The 15,786-nt window shown below is 40.3% G+C and overlaps 1 protein-coding gene across 21 annotated transcripts in view; it reads right to left on the reverse strand.

Annotated features, from left to right (window-relative positions):
- The window catches only part of TRERF1 (transcriptional regulating factor 1), a 203,008-nt gene that overhangs the window by 106,251 nt on the left and 80,971 nt on the right, over positions 1-15,786 (reverse strand). For 16 of the 21 annotated variants that reach the window (XM_059177968.1, XM_059177966.1, XM_059177967.1 and 13 more), the window contains exon 3: positions 13,971-14,053. The exons of the other annotated variants lie outside the window; for them this stretch is intronic. The gene's annotated coding sequence lies outside the window, so the exon portion shown is untranslated. The remainder of the gene's footprint in view (positions 1-13,970; positions 14,054-15,786) is intronic. 21 annotated transcript variants of the gene reach the window in all.

Here is a 15,786-nt window from a genome sequence, read left to right on the forward strand (position 1 = left end):
TTAGGTCATGATCCCAGGGTCTGGGATAGAGCCCCGCAGCATGGTAGCATCGAGCTCTCTGCTCAGCAGGGAGCCTGCTTTCACCTCTCTCTGCCTGCCTCTCTGCCTACTTGTGATCTCTGCCTGTCAAATAAATAAATAAAATCTTAAATAAATAAAAATCTAAAATAATTCCAGACAAATGATGGTTCAAAAATGACCTAAGGTTAAATGACAAACAAAAAACTAGGGAGAAAAATTGCATTTTATACAATATATGAAACATTAGTGTCCTTTAACATGTAAAAAGACTTATATGAATCAGTGGGAGGATAAATACAACAATTTAAAAGATATAAACAGCTAGTCATAAAATAAGAAATACTGACATACACATACAGAAAGATTTTCAACTCACAAATAATTTAAAAAATGCAAATTAAAATAAGATATTCTTATTTTATTTATTCTTTATCCCTCTATCAGACTGACAAACATTTAAAAATTGTGACTATAGCACTCAATGTTGCTGAAATTATGATGAAATGGGTAATCATATATACTATAGGAGGGAATTCAAAATGGTATCATATTTCCAACAAAAAGTCTGCCATGATAAAGAAAAAAGCCTTAAAAACTCTTGGATTTTCCAGGTATTTCTCAGAAGAAAAATGTATGCAGAGCTGTTTGAATAGAAAAAAAAAAAAATGAAACAACTTAGATATCTATTTGTAAAGGATTGGTTAGATCAAAACAAATTATGGCATTTGTGTGTGTTTTCCCGTATTAGAGTAATACATAGTCATAATATTAAGTTATGAGGAAGATCTAAATATACTAAAGCCCAATAGTGTCCACAATATAAAAAAGCAGGATGCAAAAACAATATAGATAGTATAATTTCTTCTTTAAACATATGTATGCATAAGAGTATGTATTTTAAGTGCATAAGGAAAGAGTATAGAAGGAGCCCTATAAAAATGTTGATAGTAGTTATCTCCAGGGGATGGGAATGTGGGTGACTTTCATTTCTTTCTTTATACTTTTCTATACTTTACACATTTTCACCTGTAAATATGTATTACTCTTATTTATATTTTATTATGAAAAGTTCTAAACATCTATACAAAAGTATCAAGAATATATGTACTCACTGCCCAACTTCAGTTATCAATTACCATATAATAATAATAATTATATTATTACATGGCTGACCTTGTTTCATCTATACACCACTATAGCCCCTACCCCTGCATTATTTTAATGTAAATCCTGGATATATCATTTATCCACAGAAAAACCCCAAATATGGACTTTTCATATTTAATATACCCAAACTCTCCTCTAGATTATCTTAAAGTAAAAATCTGATATATTATATGTTCCTAAACACTATAGCATGCATCTTTAAAACATAACCATAAATAAAGTCATACCTAAAAATTAATAATTTCACAATATCAAATATCAAATCAGTGTCCCAATTTTCCCAATTATCTCATAAACACCTTTTCACAATTGGTTTAAGTCAGGATCCAAACAAGATGTGCACTGGAATTTGGCTGTGTCTCTCAAGTCTTTTAAAATTTATTAGACTGCTGTCCCTCCTTTTCCATGCCATTTTATTTATGAGCAACGTATGTTCTAAGAATATCCTGGCTGCACCTTCATGATGTCTTTTACATGTTCCTCTATCCCAGTATTATCTTTCAACAGAGCTGTAGTTCTAGTGTCTGCGTGACTTACAAATTTTTGTAAGACTATCTCATTATTGTTATTATTTTTGTAACCAGTCAAAATACTAAGCTAAAAAATATTTTAAAGGAACCCAAAGAAATGCCAGTCTTTCTAATTCATCCTCAACAGCAATACAATAAACTCAGTATCCATGAAATTTTCTCAGAATTCAGGCTAGGTCAAGGCTTTCTCACACAAGTAAGATGCTCAGTAACCATTCATAGATGCATTTATTCTTTCCAAATACATTCCTTTTACATTTTAAGTACATCTTGGGGGGGGCGCCTGGGTGGCTCAGTGGGTTAAAGCCTCTGCCTTCGGCTCGGGTCATGATCTCAGGGTCTTGGGATCCTGGGATCGAGCCCTGCATCTGGCTCTCTGCTTGGCCGGGAGCCTGCTTCCTCCTCTCTCTCTCTGCCTACTTGTGATCTCTGTCTGACAAATGAATAAATAAAACCTTTTTTAAAATAAATAAATAAATAAATAAATAAATAAATAAATAAATAAATACATCTTGGGGCACCTGTGTGGCTTAATAAGTTAAGCATCTGCTTTCAGTTCAGGTCATGATCCCGAGGTCCTGGGATTGCACCCTGTGTGGGGCTCCCTGTTCAGCAGGGAATCTGCTTCTCTTCTCCCTCTGCCCCTCCCCTTAAGTGCGCATGTGTGTGCACATGCTGTCTCTCTCTCTCTCTCTCTCTCTCAAATAAATAAATAAAATTCTTAAAATAAATAAATCCACCTCCCCTTCTGCCTCAGTGGTGAAGTCTAACACTCGAGCAATGGCTCACTCTACTGAGTGAGCTTAAGTCACTCTACTGGAAGCTTAAGTCATCCTATAGTTGCAGAAGTCTTCTTCAATTTTCCTTTCTTTTTTAAAAAATGAAACAAAAGCACATACAGGCATACCCCAGAGATATTGTGGGTTCAGTTCCAGACCATTGCAATAAAGTGAATGTAGCAATTATGTGCTTTAAATGAATTTTTGGCTTCTCAGTGCATATAAAAGTTGTGTTTACACTACACCATAGTCCATTAAATGTTAAATAGCATTATGTCTAAAAAACTATTATACATAACTTAATTTAAATACTTTATTGCTGGGGCTCCTGGGTGTGCAGTCAGCCAGTTGAGCATCTGGTTGTTGGTTTTGGCTCAGGTCATGATCTTGGGGTTGTGAGATCAAGCCCCACATCGGGCTCCGTGCTCAGTATGGAGTCTGCTTAAAAGCCTTTCTCTCCCCCTCTCTCTGCCCCTTCTCACTCAAATAAATAAATCTTTTTAAAAATAAAATAAAATACTTTATTTCTAAAAAATGCAAACCATCATCTGAGATTTCAGTGAATTATAATCTTTTTGCTGTTGGAGGGTCCTGCCTCAATATTGCTGGCTGCTGACTGATCAAGGTGGTGGTGGCCGAGGACTTGGGGTGGCTGTGGCCGTTTCTTAACATAAGACATCAGTGACATTTGCTGCATCATTTGGCTCTTCCTTTCAGAATGATTTCTCCGGACCATGTGATGCCGTTTGAGAGCATTTTACCCACTGCAGAACTTCTTTCAAAATTGGAATTAATCCTCTCCCACCCTGCTGCTGCTTTATCAACTACGTTTACAAAGTATTCTAAATCCTTCACTGTCATTTCAACAATCTTCACAGCATCTTCACCAGGTTTAGATTCCATCTCAAGAAACCACTTTCTTTGCTCATCCACAGGAAGCAACTCCTCATCTATTAAAGTTTGACCGTAAGACAGCATAAATTTAGGCACCTCCTCAGGCTCCAAGGGTAACATGAAAGACTATTGACCACAGATCACCAGAACAGATAGAAACAGTCAGGAACAAGTCTGAAGTACTGTGAGAATTACCCAAATGTGACCCATAAACACAAAGTGAGAAAATGCTACTGGAAAACGGCACCGACAGACCCCCTCAACACAGGGTTGTCACACAACTGCGAATCAGGATAAATGGAAGAGCAGTAAAGCCAGGTAAGACTGTCAATGAAAATTCGGAAATGAAAGAAAATGAAAGAACGACCCATCCATAATTTCACTCCTCTTACACAGTCACTATTACCTATATACTTTCTTACCATCTATTAGGGGTAAAGATTTTGTACATAATTGGACTCCGTGAATATGGTTTTAATACTCCTTTGTTAAATTAACACTAAATACACAAAAAATACTTATCGCTTATTTTAAGGTATAAAAAAAGGGCTATAAGGGGAAGCCTGGGTGACTCAGTTGGTTGTGTCTACCTTCGACTCAGGTCATGATCCCAGGATCCTGGTGTTGAGACCCACACTGCCCACACTGGGGGCTCCCTGCTCAGTGAGGAGTCTGCTTGTTCCTCTTTCCTCTGCTCCTCCCCCCACTCACACACACACATACTCTCTCTCTCTCTCAAATAAATAAAGCCTTTAGAAAATAAATTTAGGGCGCCTGGGTGGCTCAGTTGGTTGGGTGACTGCCTTTGGCTCAGGTCATGATCCTGGAGTCCCAGGATCAAGTCCCACATCAGGGTCCCTGCTCAGCGGGGAGTCTGCTTCTCCCTCTGACTTCTCCCTTCTCATCCTCTCTCTCTCATTCTCTCCCTCTCTCAAATAAATAAATAAAATCTTTAAAAAAAAAAAAAAGAAAAGAAATTTAAAAATTTTAAAAGAGCAATAATATATATACTTTTGTGAAAGAGAAGTTTACCATCCCCTAGATAGCCCCCATGGGCTCCTCCCACAACCTCATCTTTCCTCCCCCAACTAGACTGAATTTTTGTCTATGCTTGCTTGTTTGTATTGGGTTTGCCACATGCCTGCAGATGTCTAAACGCTCTATCACTAGTTTTGCTTGTATCTGAACTTTATGTAATTGGGATCAAGTGGCTATTCTGCAACTTGCTTTTTTTAAAAATTGTATGTTCTCATTTTAATTCCAATTAGTTAACAGACAGTATTATATTAGTGTCAGGTATACAATACAGTGATTTAACAATCAGACGTCATTGGTCCTCATCACGGTAAGTGCATTCCTTCATCCCCATCACCTATCTAACCCATCCCCCTTGCCACCTCCCCTCTGGCACCCATGAGTTTGTTCTCTCTAGTTGAGTCTGTTTCTTGATTTGTCTTTCTCTTTTTCCCTTGGCTCATTTGTGTTTTTCCTTAAATTCTACATATGACTGAAATAATATAGTATTTGTCCTTCTCTGACTGACTTATTGCACTTAGCATTACACTTTCCAGCTCCCTGCATTTCGTAGAATAGAAAACCCAGAAATGAACCCAAAACTATATGGTCAATTTCATTTCAACAAAACAGGAAAGAATGTCCAATGGGAAAAAGACAGTCTCTTCAAGTAATGGTGTTGGGAAAACCGGGCAGCAACACGCAAAAGCAAGAAGTTAGATCACCTTAATACATTATACACAAAAATACATTTAAAGTGGATTAAATACCTAAATCTGAGACCTAAAACCATAAAAATCCCATAAGAGTACACAGCCAGTAACCTGTTTGACATCAGCCATAGCAACTTTTTTCCTGAATAGGTCTCCTGAGATAAGGGAGATAAACACAACTTGCTTATTTACTTAACAGTTGTGTTCCTGAGATCTTCAGTCGTCACAGGCAGCTATGGGTCATTCAATCTAATTGCACAGCAATATAGCTGTATTCTATAGTGCAACTACACCACAATTTATACTGTAATTTCTATACATAAAATTATATTGTAAGTATCGTGCCACATTACGATGTATCTTCAAAATAATTGTTCATTATATTACAGTATTATGCTGAGAAGAGCTATTTCATTTTATGGTTACCTAACAGTTGGACATTAGTTGTGTGTGTGTGTGTGTGTGTGTGTGTGTATTTTGTAAATAATGCATCAGGGAGCATCTTTGTTGAAATAGCTTATTAAGTATTGTGTATTATTTCCTTCACTGAGGGAATGGGGGGAGATGGTCCACAGAAGTAATATTACTGGATCAAAATGTATGAATAAATAATATGGCTCTTTAATATATTGTATAGCCATTTCGCAATATTGCAATACCACCAGAATTGGGGATTAGCATTAAAAATGCATTCTTTGGCTAATACGTTAAAATCGTATTTTGCCAATGTTTTAATCTACATATCTCTTATTACAAAATTGACCATTCTCTCTATATATTTGTACAGTACTTATGTAGTCACCTATCCAAGTGTTCCAACAAGGTTTAATTTTTTTAATTAGTTTTTTAAGTTTGTTTGAGCATGTCCCAAAATAAAGATGCTAATTCTGTCCTGTTACTGAAGATCTTTTCCTAATCTACTATTACCCCGTTGGCTTTTCACATGAAGAAATCTTTTATTTATTTTTTTTTTCTGTAGTTTGACTTTTCCTGTTTGAGGGTTTTTCCTTTGTTTCTAAGCAATATTCAATTCTATAGATTTCCTATGCCTCTACATTTTGCAGTTAATTGTTTAATCAATATGGAATTCATTTTGGTGAAGTTAGAATGATTTTTTCCAAATTGCTAACTATGCATCAAAATTATTTTTTGAATAATCTTTCCTTCCCCACTGATTTCTGATGTCTTCTTTATGATTTACCATATTATTTATGTGAGGGTCTGCTTTTGAACTGTCCTGGTTCCCTTACCTACTTCCTCGTCTTCCGCCAGCATCACTGTGTTTTAATTACGAAGACTTCGTTAGGCACTTTAATATCTGGTAGTGCAATATACTATAATATCCAACAGATCTAACACCCTCCTCCTACAGCCATTTCCAGAATTCTCCTGAGGTTCTCATCTACTTATTTTTCCATATAGACTGATAATCATCTTAAGAAATTTTTAAAACCTTGGTGGGACTTTGAAAAGAATGGCATTAGACTCGTGAACTGATTTCAGAAGTATCCAAATCCTTAGTTCATTTGTTTGTTTTTTAAAAGATTTTACTTATCTATTTTGCAAGACAAAAATGGGGGTAGGGTCAGTGGGAGAGGGAGAGAGAGCATCTCAAGCAAACACCACACCCAGCATGGAGCCCAACGCGGGGTTTACTCTCAAGACCCTGAGATCATGACCTGAGCCGAAATCAAGGGTTGGATGCGTAACCTACAGAGCCACCCATGTGCCCCTCCAAAATCCTTAGTTTTTATCTTTCCATCTAAAAGTAATCTCTTTAAGCCTTCTTGATCTACAACTGAGTGATCTGTAAGGATAATTTTATCCTTTTCCTTATAATATTTCTTCTCTAAAGTTAAAGTTACTACTTTCATAAATTTCTACATTGGCTTTCTGTTTTGATCTCAGTCATATCTAATAATATCTTTATTGGGGCCCCACAAAAGTATAAATGACAGTGGGCTGTATGAACTCAATCTTATCATATGAAGGAATGGTCATGTTATATGCTCGTTTTTAAGTGGTTCATAAAAATTAGAAGTTGAATTGACTGAGTGTTCTTCTGAACTAATGAGATTATCGCCTATGTTCACTTAAATAATTTATGTGACTCAAATGAAAATCTATGTATATGAAGCCATTCATATACATTCCTGTATTCCATAACCTACTTGGGTCTGGTGGAACATTCACAAAACCTATTGTTGAAACCCACTCACTAGAATTTTATCTGAAATTTTTACATTCCGGAGAGAGACTGGTATATAGCCTCCCTTTGGGGGCTTGCCAGATTTGTTATCAGGGTCATGTTTGCTTGAAAAAAGAATCTGGAAGTTTTCCATCTTTTTTCTAAAGCCTGGAACAGCTTATATAACACAGAAATTATCTGTTCTTGAAAGTTTAAAAAGAACGTTCAAAGGCCTTTTATATTTTAAAATATTCCACCTGGCACAGGTTTCTCTGTGTGTGTGCGTGTGTGTATGTGCATTCACGCACGCCTGTGTCCATGCAGACATTCCTGAATTTGTAGACACTTCAAATGACACTGCAAGATATTGATCTCTAATGGAAAAGGGAACAGTTTTAGTATAATTTACTGCCTTCCTTTCCCCCATGAAAAGGAAGTAAATGCCCAAGAGGATAAAGTGCTAAGAACTCATTTTCCCAGGCTTTCATTCTGAAAGCCTCCTTTTTAGAGGCCTAAAAGGGAGGCTACAGATGGTGGTCGGGGAATACTGAATGCTGACCTAGCCACACTTCATTGAGGCTGACCGAATTTAGCATCCATAACTTTACCACTGACATTTGGATCTAAGAAACCCAAGATCTGAAAAGAGGAGGAGATCACCAGTCTACCTAGGTCACCTTGAATTCTGTGGTAAACGGTTTCCAACTTTGTAATCCCCCAAGCCACCTATAGAATGCTGTATGTGTTCCACAACAATAATTCTAAGGCTTTCTTTACTTACTGCAGGGCTCCTGGACTAACGACACTGTAAACACTTCAAGGGAGCCACAAATAAAGATTCAGAATTATTATGGACAGGAAATTTGTGTCTGGTCATCCGTCACCACCCACACAACCAAAATCGTATGTTTGAAATCCTAGCCCCCAATCTGATAGCATTAGGAGGCGGGGCCTCTGGGAGTCAACTTGGTTAAGATGAGTCACAAGGGTGGAGCCCCCCTGATGGGATTAGTGTCCTAAGAAGAAGAAGAGTCTCCAGAGCTTCCTCTTTTCACAAGGGCACAAAGAAGAGGTCAAGTGAGCACACAGTAAGATGGTGGCTGCCTACAAGCCAACATTAAGAGGTCTCAGAATGAAACCTGCCTTGCCAACACCTTGATCTTAGACTTCCCAGCCTTCAGAACTGTGAGAAATAAATTTCTATTTTAAGCCACCCAGTCTGTGGTATTTTGTTATGGCAGTCCAAACTGACTAAAGCAAGAGGGTTGTGGTAATGGCTGTCCAAAAGAACACTGAGCTGTGACTAAACACACAGAATACCCTGCTGTAGAGAGAGAGACACCCGAATAGAAACAAGTGGTAAGGAGTCCGAGTGAAGATGGAGTATCTGTTGGAACAGGTGAGGACTGTGCTATAGGAGCGTATGTGAGAATATCAACAGGACTCAAACAGCGACACTGTGCCTCACAATGAGGCTGTCAACAGGGCAGTTAACTGCATGTGCGGTGTGTTACAGAACGGTCTGTTTTTTCCTGAGAAAGACATATCTTAGTTCATGTCCTTGTTCACAGAGGATCCGTGAAATGTTAGAGGTCAATGACACACTAGGATTAGGTCACCTTTTGTCAGTCATGGAGATGAGCTTTCAGGTAGCCTGGCAGGAAGGCATGGACCTCAAGACCCTCTGTGGCACTACAATCCCACAATTCCATTCAGGATTTCGCACAGGCATGCAAGCAGTTTTCTCTCCCCCTCAACAATGACAGAGAAGTTGTTTTCACACCAGTCATGGCCTCATACGGAAGCTTAATCCCTGGCTGGAAGGCAAAACATGTTTGTGGCAAAATCAAGCAAGCATGTGAAGTGAAGCAGAATAAGGAATGTTTTATTACTGTTTGGGATGCCAGGGGTGGTTGGGTGTATGTGTGGGTTTTTTTCATGATGTCAAAAGACATCTTAAAAAGCCATATTCTGTTGGCAGCTCCGAGATGTAATTGTTACTACAAGTACTACCGCTTACCAGCGACTGACTAAGGCACACATTGATTTTCTCACAAGCACCCTTTCCTTTCTGGGGCTTTTCACCTAATTAAGTTCTCTCTTTCTCTCCCTCACTCCCCCCTCCCTCCCTCCCTCCCTCCGTGCGAGTGTGTGTGTGTGTGTGTGTGTGTGTGTGTGCTTTCCCACACACAGAGGCATATACTACACAACTGAAGGCCAAATTGAAATGAACAGATTTATCATTTTTACGGTCAAATTATGGAAAAAGAAAAACTGTTGATACAGCTAGGTATTGCAAGATTTTCTACAACTATTTGTTGTAGAAATACAACTACAATAATTATACTAACAATTCTAAGTTAATGACTTGAGAGGAAACAGTTCCTTCTTTAAAAAATGGATTGGATTCATCAAAACTTGTATACAAGGGAATTTCTCCTCCTTTAAGTCAGATAAAGACATGACTTAAGAGAATGCCTAGGTTCTAAGAGAATCTTCAGAAAAGCAGGCTCTCCCCCGCTCCACTGCACATTAAGTAAATTACTCCCCATCTCCCCAGTGCTTGCTACCCATAGACTGTAGCTCAGGGCCCAAATATGCTGTAGTTTTTATAGGTAATATCAAGAAAAAAATGTTCCTTTCTTGTATGATAACCGTGGTAATGTTAGATATTTCAAAATATCCACTAAGGATGGCAAAATCAGAAGTTGGTAGCCCTAAGCCAATCCCTTCCATTTTCTTTTCTTTTTTTTTTTTTTTTGACAGTTTCTTCAACCAAGTGATCTATGTATGAGAACCACTTGTCTGAACCAAGGAATTTAGGGTCAATCATTTAGTTGTTACTAGCTGCCATCTAGTTATCACAATGGTGACCATCCTCAGGACCAACAAGCAACCCATAGAAAATTTAAGGTTTATTTTAGTCAAATGCAAGGAAGAGAGTATGAAAATTTTTAAGGTCTATAAACTTGTGGTCTATAAGTTCCTGGTTGTTCTGGAAGTTTTTCCTCTATCTGCAGGCCCCTCACTGCACCCTATCCACCCCTCATTCGAAACACAGGTGCTAAAGCTTGAGGGTACCACTAGTCTGGGAACCCCCAAATTAAGACAATTCACCCTGAAATTCTGAGAGGTCGGCCTTATGGTACTAAAGGCTTTAGAGAACAATTCACAGCATTTTGTCACAGCATTGGTTCAGTTAAATTCAACTGAAATAAATGCCTGAGACTAGCTTCTTGCTACTGTAGCATCTCACCCGATCCAAGTGATCCTAAAATCCATCCACCCAGAGAAGCCAAATGGCATGGTTGGCTTGGGAAACCAAAGCTTAGGAGGGTCACTTGTTCCCTCCAGAACCTCCATACTGAGAACAAAGGCAAAAAAAAAAAAAAAATCAGCTGGGATACATCATGACAGGACTTCAACGATTTATAAAACTTTTCAAGTAAGAATATGTTAAAAAGTGACTGTAAACTTAAATCCCATTTTATCCAGGGATTCTATCTACCCTTAACTGTATGATACCTAAATTTTCTTTTTTTAGATTTCCCCGAAAATGATTTCTAAAATAAAAACCATTCTGGTGGGGAAAAAAAATCCATAAACAGTAAATTTTTTAATACCTTTATTTACCTCATCTCTAAGTAATCAGTGACAAATAATGTATTTGTTGTGAAAAGAGTTAATTTCCTAGATTAAATGTGCACATAAACACATAAATGTGACAATATTTTGAGATACAGGATGCTAATAAAGGTAACATTTATTGGGCTAGCTACTGGGACACTGGGTTACTTTACTTGGATTACCTCGGCTAATCCTTAAAACAAACCTATGAAGTCGAGGCTATTCTTACTCCCATTTAAGGGTAAGTTTTAAATGATGAGACTTTTAATGTAATTTAATCTCCACTAACCCAGAATTTGAGTTCAGTGTTTACTCTGGCTATACAAAGTATGAATACGCATATGAGAAATTAAGCAGAATTGTAGAAAGCATGGTTGACCTACCAGAAGAGTCTGTTTTCAGACATACTGGAAAGCAGATGCTAATTGCAAGCCATCCAACAAGAACTGTTTGGAAAGCTTCTGTCTGAGACAACTGCCATGAAATGCTTGAAGATTCGGACTTTCGCTAGTTAAAAGCAGGTTTCCTGTCACTGTTACTTCCAAATTAGTAAGGTTTCTACAGATGATACAGTATACTGGACGTCAGCTGCCACTCTCCCAGCACCCATCTCCCTTTTCCAATGCTACTCAGTTCTGTCCCCTCCATCTGCCCTCCCAGCCCTAGTACTAGGGAAAGGTTATGCATGCCCCCAGCAGATGGATAGAACAATCAGAAAAACCTGCCGCCCCTGCCAATCAACAGACTGTCTACTGTTCACCTGTCTACTGGGATTGTCTGAGGAATGAGAATGTGGCATAATGCCCACCAATGAAATGCCAGGGTTGGCTTGCAAGGGATGAAATTCTGGGAAAGCTACTCTCTCAGTCTTTTTAGGAGTTACTGGCAGGAATGCTTCTTTCCTTCTGGCCAGAGAGACTTAACTATGAGCCCAGGAACTTCCGCAGCCATTCTGCCTCCCTGAGGTTGAACTGACATCATGGAAGAGTGACAGAGAGAGGGAAAGAAACTGGATGGTTGATGTCATATTGAGTTGCTATTTCACACCCACAATGCAGTCCACCCCATCCCTGAACTTTGCAGGTACAAGAGCCAATTAATTAATTTCCTGTGTGGTGGGAGCCCCTTTGAGTTGGGTGTTATGATGGTCACAACCCCAGAGGATCCAAAATGATAAATGAGAAAAAGCACTAATTCACAGCTTTCTCCCCATGTGCTTAGATTTTACTTGACACTGCTTCTTAACTGTTTCAAGTGGCTTTGTGTTGGTTTTCTCCTTAAAATGGAACAGGTTTTCAAGACACACTTTCAAGAATTCATGAGTGGCCTTAGGCAAGTCACTTGACTTTCCTGGGTCTTCCCAACTGTAAAAAGGATGACATTTGACTAGAGGATTTCTGTTGCTCTTCCCAGCCCTCACAGCCAACAGCTCTATGTGGCTGACCTAATAATGCAAAGTTTCATTTACTCCACTGAACAAAAACCCCTCTTTTTTTTTTTTTAAGATTTTATTTATTTATTTGGCAGACAATGATCACAAGTAGGCAGAGAGGCAGGCAGAGAGAGAGAGAGGGAAGCAGGCTTCCTGCGGAGCAGAGAGCCCGATGCGGGGCTCGATCCCAGGACCCTGAGATCATGACCCGAGCCGAAGGCAGCAGCCCAAACCACTGAGCCACCCAGGCGCCCCTAAAAACCCCTCTTTGGATAGAAACATCCAATATAATCCAAGCAATTTGCATTGCTTGCTTGGTCAGCTATTTTCTACTTGCATCGCTATATCCCCCCTTCTGCAGTCAGTTCTATGCCCCCCAAGAGGGTCTTGATCTCTATGGACAGCATCAGTCTGGCTCACTGCCTTCTAGCTTCTGGCTGAGTGTGCCTAATGGGAGGGGCCATCAGGAGACAGGGAGGACTAACAAGGGAGTTCAATGAGGATATTTATTCTCTTGGCTCCTTCCCAGCTGTGTCACTGAAGGTTGACTACATCCTTCCACCAGACAGAGCCTTTCCATGGAGCTTCTCTTTCCAGTTCTAATAACCATTCCTTCCCTCTTGCTTTCAGGACCAGGCATAGTAACAGCTCCCTGATACCGCTAGCCTCGGGATACTTCGACACCCTGTGCTTGGTTCTCTTAACCCTGCCTGTACCTACAGTCCCATCAGAAGAGTCTTTTGGATGACACCACCTGTTTCTTACTGGATCCCCAAGACACGATGGCTTAAAAATTAAAATTAAGCACAAAAAAAAGAAACAGAAGCCATCAACTTTGAGTCTCACTAAGAGAGATGAAAAGTGTGGCCCTTGCCAAGAAAAACAACCTGCACATACCAAGAGAATCCAGTTTGACACCCACCACCCTCCTTTCTCTGCTGTCACTGAGAATTGTGGGAAGTGGCTATCCCTTGCTATGCCAGGGTTTAAACATTTAAAAAAAAAAAAAAAGTCTCTTTATACACAAACTTATTGACCCCTCAGACAACTTCTGTGTGGGACCTGATAGGGGAATCCTGGCTATGTGTCCATTTTCTAGGGGGGCAGACTGAACCTGGAAGAGAATACAGGGCTATAGCTGATTAAAAAACAAACAACAAACAAACAAACAAACAAACAAAAAAACACTAGAAATATCCCAGGGCCAATTCAAAGTCTCCTTAGTTCAAGAATCTGCCTCCTACAGGCTCTGGTGGCTTTCTCCGAGCAGCCCTCTGTACCACCATTCTCCAGAGAGGTCTAATTCCCCCCTGAACACATCCAGAGCTACCATTCATGAATGTCTTTTGGCTCCTTCACTGTTCACAACTCTGCAAAGTCAAGTGACAAAAGGCACAAGGCCCTCAGCCCCATTCCACATGATGCTGAATGCCACTAAGTGAATCCACAACCGCCGACCATTTCCCAAAGAAAGTTTTCCAGAAATCTATGGGTGACCAGGCCCACAGCATCCTTTCTCCCCTTCTTGGGGCATTTTCCATTGCATGGATATCCAAGGAATGCTTTCAAGGACCCCTTCATCACAAAACACTTCAGAGCAGCTACCTGTTTCAGGATTAAGAGGCTTAATTGTTCAGGGTTGTCCTGCTTCCATGTCTTCCTCCTTCAGCATCCGCCAGAGCCAGGGCCTGTAGGAGTGACCCAAAAAGCACATTCAGGATATTCAGCTTCACCATGGGAAAGATTGTATCAATCAGGAGAGACTGGAGCAGCCAAGGATGAAGCCCTGAAGAATCCAACAGCGGATGGACCGGCCCAGGAGGAGGCCCCTGAAAGGCTGCTGAGGAAGCCCAAGGGAGAGGAGAATGTAGAAGAGAAAGACACCCAACGCCATTCTAGTTCCTCAGGCCTTCATGAAACCCAGGAGTCTCCTTAACTCCCCTCTTTCCCTCACATTCCACCTCCACACCATCAACCAGCAAATGATGTCAGCTGATTCTTCAAGACACATCCAGACTCACCCCTTCTCGTTCATTCCATTGCCACCATTTTGGTCCAAGCCAGCAGTTTTGCTCCTTGGATTATTGCAATGACTTCCTTACTCGTCATCTCCCTACTTCCACCCTTGCTTGCCTTTCTAGAATCCACCTATGATGGGGATTGAATCGTGTTATGGGTTGGACTGCATCTCCCCCAAATTCCTTTGTTAAAGTCCTAACCCACAATACCTCAGAATATGACCTTATTTGGAATAGGGTCATTGCAGATGTAATCAGCTGTTGAGATAAGGTCATCCTGGAGTTAGGGTGGGTCTCTAACCAGTACAACTGGCATTGGTATAAAAAGGGGAAATTAGGAAGCAGGCACCCACACGGGGAGTACTGGGGAGTATGCTGCTGTGTGAAGATGGGAGTTCCACTGCCACAAGCCCAGGAGCTACCAGAAGCTGGGAGGGGGGCCTGGAACAGATCCTTCCCTAGGGCCTTCAGAGGGTGGGAGACCCCGCTGACACTTTGAGCTCAGATTCTGGCCTCCAGAACTGTGAGAAAATATACTTCTGTTATGTAAGAGTTATAAAATACACTTCTGTTATCTGGTAATATTCTGTTATTACCCAGTTTGTGGTATGTTTTTATGGCAGCCCAAGCTGATAAATACACCATGCTCCCCACAACAGCCTCAGTGATCATTTAAAAATCACTCTTCTGCTCAGAAGATTCCTATAGTGTTTCATCTCTCTCAAAATAAAAGACAAAATTCTTGAAATGACCTTCAGGGCCCACATGACCTGGTCCAGCCTCTTCCTTGACCTTTTCTTCTACTCTGCCCTTCTTCAGTTTCCTTTAGCCAGAATGGCTTCCTCAAACACCCCAAGCAGGCTTCTCCCTCAAGACCTTAGCCTTTGCTCTCCCCTCTGCCCAGAACGCTCTTCTTCCAGGGCATCCTTTACTTTCTTCAGGTTCTGGTGACAATGTCCCTTTCTTAATGAGACCCTCCCCCACAACCCCATACCCTTCCTATCACCCTTCCTCACTGTGTATTTTGGTGTAGCATTTATCAGCACCTGACATTTGTTTATATTTTTTGCCTTCTTCCCTCACACTGGTCTTCAAACTCCCTACAAATAAGGGGCATGGTATTACGATCCGTCCCAGAGTCTGGAACATGTTGGTGCTCAAGAAATAGTTGCGGAGAGATTTATTTGAGGAATGAAAGAAGCCAAGAGAAGTGAGAGGTGCAAAAAGGAGGAAGTTGTCCAGTGTCAAAAGTAGCAAGGAGTCCAGAAAGATAAAGAGTGAAGGGTCCGTTGGGTGTGGCAATATGAAGGTCACAGGTGACCTGACAGGGGGCAGGTTGCTATGGAAGGCACGAGCCCTCGGCAGCAAATCCAACCAGGTTCCTCCCCTGGGCCCCACACCTC

This window comes from Mustela lutreola, chromosome 6 (genome assembly GCF_030435805.1).
Source record: "Mustela lutreola isolate mMusLut2 chromosome 6, mMusLut2.pri, whole genome shotgun sequence".
NCBI lineage: Eukaryota > Metazoa > Chordata > Mammalia > Carnivora > Mustelidae > Mustela > Mustela lutreola.